A 5,273-nucleotide genomic window follows, 5' to 3' on the forward strand; every position below is an offset into this window, starting at 1 on the left:
TTTTCAGACATGTTTAAATTAAAATTCGACATCAAATCCAACACTATCGACTCTAGTCGACATACAGTTCGCTACTAAAAATATAGTTTTAGTGATGCGAGTATATCGTATACAAGTACATTCGTGTGTCTGACGTCTGTCTCATTCAATAGTGTAATCATAATAATTGTTAACCACTTATACACAATATAATATAAATAAGATTATAAGTATATGTCCGTATCTTTATTTAAATTATTAATTTTAATCGATAGCTGATATAGATAGCCGACACCGGAATGTAATCATCAACCAATAAGCGCAAAATGTGATCCTAGCTTTACTCTATATTTTTAAAACGGAACATAATACTACAGCAAAAATATTTGCTAAAATATTGGTGGAAAATAAACATAACTTTAGTCGAAAATAATGTGGAGGAAAATGGACAGTGGAGGAAAACGGTATCTTGATTTTGGAGGAAAATGGAATCACCTATAAAAATAAGCATTTTTCGCTTATAAAATATAATAGTAGAGGCAATAACTATCAGACACCGATCTATCGGACTGCTTTTAGGGGGAATGGTAAACTCCTACAAAAGATAGTGTTAACTCCTACAAAAATATCAGTCTTGCAATATATTAACGCATAAAATAAAAATGGTTTGAAAAATATAATAAAAATGTTAATAAAACAATAATCATTATCATTTACGTTTAAAACAAAATTTTTAAAATATAATAAAAGTGTTAATAAAATAATAGTCATAATCATTTAATCTTAAAACAAAATATGTTTGAAAAAAATAATAAAAATGATAATAAGACTATAGTCATAATTATTTAATCCTAAAACAAAAATTGTTTAAAAAATATAATAAACAATAGAAATAATCACATACGTTTAAAATAAAAATTTCTATGTAGGAGATTACAATATCTTTGATTTTCAGGTAAAAATTTTAAAAGGTTATTAGTGTAGGAGTTTACATTTAATGATGATTCAGGTAAAAAGGTTATTCGTGTAGGAGTTTACATTTGGCCGCTTTTAGAATCCGACAAGGGCAAATGCCCGCACCTATCCTAAATTCTTAAATGACCCCAGTGATAATATACGTAAATACTGAGTATTGGTAATATAAAGTGAAATAGTGAGTACGAAATCGGTTTAAATAATTTACCTAAATTAAATAAAAATAACAACTAATTAATAATTTAACTTTCTAAAATTTATAGTATATACAAAGTGTATTTTATATATCAATATTCAATCAATTATATCTACCTATATTACCTATTTAGGTATATAAGAATCTAACTTGATTTTAGAAACGAAGGAAACCGATTTTGAAACCTCATAATAATAATAATAATTAATTATTATTTTCATAATATATTCACCGATAATGACGTCTGTTTCTTTTTTTTCTTTTGTTTATTTATTTTATGATAATTGATCTATAATAATGTACAAAGCTAATAAAAATAAAAATGTTTCTAATACGCATGCGCGTTCCCTTATATTTTATTCAATCGATGAGATCGACATCTCCAACTCCAATCGTCCAGTCGTTGAAGTGGTTGAATTCTAAATGTAGTATATATAATTTTCAGAGATTAGCAATAACAATAACTAAAATATGTAATTATATTATTATTTTTATACCTAAAAAATAGTCTTATGTTTTTAAATTAAATTATAAAAAAATAATTTCTTCCGGAGGAAGATCGGACAGCTAGTACTTATATATTATATGTAATATGCTTATATGTGTAGCATATATGATATGAAAATTATTATTTCTAAATTTGCTTGTTCAGTTCGATTCTTTTTAGGAAGGAGATTAGGTGTCTGAATATGTCATGTCTTATTTAATATGGATTCATATATGTTTGAGTTGATTTTGGGTTGTATTAATTTTAACACACTTATTAATACAATAAACATGAATTTTATACAGGTATAAATACCTGTTTTTGATATTGTATATTGTATATTAATTTTTTAATTTTTCTTGATTTCTTGATTTCTTTTTTTATTTATTAATTATGTAAAATTATCCAAACATCCAAAACGACTTGTCCATTTGTTCCTATTCACATCGAGCAATTATAATTGCGAAAAGAGATATTAGAAAAAAAGTCCGGGGAAAAAAAAGTCCGAATAAACGAAAAAGTCCCAGAAAAAATTATTTAAAAATAATATTATTTATTAAATTAGTATACGTAATTATTAACTATGCATTAATTATCATCATAATGTTAAAAATACTTTTATATTAAATTATTATATTAAAAAATTGACATAATTATATAAATGTAATTACATTGCTTGAGAAAAATTATCAAAAATTTTTTTATTATTTATCATTATTATAACCAGACCATTATCGATACTACTCCCTACTCCTTTTTCGTAAACAGTGTGATATATTTTGTAATATCAGTTCGACTAGTTCGTTATCTGCAAATCGTTAACATAATATTTGAAGACGGTATTCCAAAGTATTTTCTTTCCTTTTAGATGTTAGCCCGATATTATTTAATTCTATTTTTGCGATATCCACACTTATTTCCTCTCGCATTTTATCAATTAGCTTTCCATATCGTAGGATGGTTATGCCCCACCAAATGTTTGAATCTATTATTCCAGCTCTCACAAATATTGTTTATTCGATGTTCCCCATTTAATGTCGATTCGTGCACGTTCCAAATCTCTGGTGGATATAACGCTTTAATTCGACGTAGTTTTATACTTTCTCCCGAACCAACATTTTTGTACGTACCCGTGACGTATGTACAATCAAAGACCAAAGTACTCCAGTAACTCATTAGCTTCTGGCGGAACAATAGTTTTTAAATAGTTCATACCTCATAAATTTTGTGTAATGGTAAACAAGCTAGTCCATCTAACATTCCGCAAAAATGACTAAAACTGTCGTTATTTATATACAACTTCTGTAACCCTAGATTTTGTATTTTTCGGTACGTGCTTTGCGTAGGTGATAAAAACATCATCCTTTTATTTCTAATTCAAATCCAATTATTTCACGAGCAGCCTGAATAGTCGCTTGCTCAAAGTTAATATGTAATACTTTTGAATTAGAAATAAAATTAAGTTCAGCACATTTCTCGCATAAAATACTAATCATTTTTATGTAAGTACTTTTTGTTTTTCTTTCTAATAAACAATAAACAGCGGTCACAAATACGTCTCTTTTTTTTACTCTTATAACATATAGTTGTAAAAAATGTTCAGGACTTAAAGAAAAGTTTCCATCACAAAACCAATTATTTTCATCAGTGATATATCATAAACCATTATCCAAAGAAAAAATAATTACTCGTTCATCAGAATTAGGTCCACTATCGTACAATAAAAAGCGTTCATTTTTATATAATGTCCAATCACCAGTTATACTTAGCTCTGTTAGAGTTTGAGGTTTTTTTGGATACATTTGACCTTTACAATTACGCAACGTTCTATTTACGGTGTTTTCTTTTGGCATGGATTTCAGAGCTTCTTTTGGCAAATTATTGACTACTTCCGCAAAAACTTGAGAAGGTGTATTTGTTGACATTATAAATAGGTTTTTCATTTCTTCTTTTGCTTTTTCAACGATTCCGATGTGTAGATCACCAGCATGTGAATGTTCTACTTCTAAGCATGGATTCTGTAAATCTGCATATATAAATAATATATTTTTTACATATTTAAATTAATAACAAAATGTAAACAGGTATATTATAGGTATACAGTTTACATACCTCTGTTGGTAATTAATACACCAGGACATTTTTTCAAAGACTTCTGGCCTTCTGGGAACATTTCCATCTTACACTGTTTTTTAGTTTATGCTGGATTGTATATGTAAATCCACCACAGACAACTTTTTTACCATTTTTTATTAATTTTACACTATCCATTATGATTATTATAAAATTATGTATTACACTATTACTGTTAACATAACATATAGTTTTTATTTAGCGAAGTAAATCACGAGGCTAATTTCGTTTCAGTTTACGAGGAGGGTTATCCAGGAGAGTCTTAGAGGAAAGGTTAGAAATTAGCGGGTTATGATGATTACTTGTTTTAGAATGAAATTTTTTTTAGTGTGTAGCGAGGGTGTGATGAGTTGGAATGTTTTAATATTTAGACAAATAAATAAAAATGTAGGCACAAAATTATGTACCAAAAAAAATAACCTGTAGTAAAGTATTCATTTATAATATCATTTTGAAAATTAATAAGATTATATATTAGATGTATATAAATATGTATATATATTATATATAAGTAATATTCGTTTAAAAAATGTAATTATTTAATTAAAAATAACTAATTTTCTTATACAATACCAATATGACGTTATAATATTTTGTTACTATTCCCTATATACGTATTATTCAAAATAATGGTCATATATAATATATTAATATTATTTTAGAGTGATCACTGATCAGTGATCGATACTAGTATTGAATATTTTTTTTAATTGTTTATATTATTATTATTTGTAAAATAAGTCTAAAGGCTTAAATTTTTCTTATGATCTCGATTTTGGCAAATATGCTGCTGCTTTGTAAATATACTTGACTTGGTAAAATTATCATACATATAAATTATAATAGGTATACCATATTTATTATTTATAGAGCAAGTTTTTCATTTTTTTTTTATGTACTTACATACACGTGTAATTAATAATTAGTATTATTTTTTTTATAAATTTTGTATCTGTCATCAAATACTTGTGAGTTGTACCTACCTACTTAAAAAAAAATGTGATGATCTTTTTAAGGAAGGCACATTTTAATTTTAAATCATAAATTTTTAACTTGAAATAATTGTATACATAGTATTTAAATGACATCGTTTAAAAAAAATGTGATGATCTTTTTAAGGAAGGCACATTTTAATTTTAAATCATAAATTTTTAACTTGAAATAATTGTATACATAGTATTTAAATGACATCGTTTAATACTTAAAAAAATACGACTATTACTATAATAGCTTAAATGGAAAAATGAACTATTCATAGGTCTTAGGTAGGTAATATTTTGACTGTTTACTCAATATAATAACATGGTTTATAATTGCTAAATTGAACATTATATTATATATCTACATATATATATATGTGTATTTATGAACTGTATTGATTATGTATAAATCTTGTGTAAAATATTGAAAAGTATAATTACGCGAGAGTAAATATTTCTTTGATTTTTAATTGTTTTACGACATTTTGATCATAGCAAGCGAATTGGCAGAAACGGGAATCAA

General features: G+C 25.7%; 1 pseudogene; it reads right to left on the reverse strand.

The window, feature by feature from the left end:
• Nucleotides 1-2,455: 2,455 nt before the first annotated feature.
• Nucleotides 2,456-3,816, reverse strand: LOC149059003 (uncharacterized; annotated as a pseudogene).
• Nucleotides 3,817-5,273: the final 1,457 nt, after the last annotated feature.

Source organism: Diuraphis noxia, unplaced genomic scaffold, assembly GCF_037042655.1.
Source record: "Diuraphis noxia isolate RWA-SAM2 unplaced genomic scaffold, SU_Dnox_SAM2 contig0002, whole genome shotgun sequence".
NCBI lineage: Eukaryota > Metazoa > Arthropoda > Insecta > Hemiptera > Aphididae > Diuraphis > Diuraphis noxia.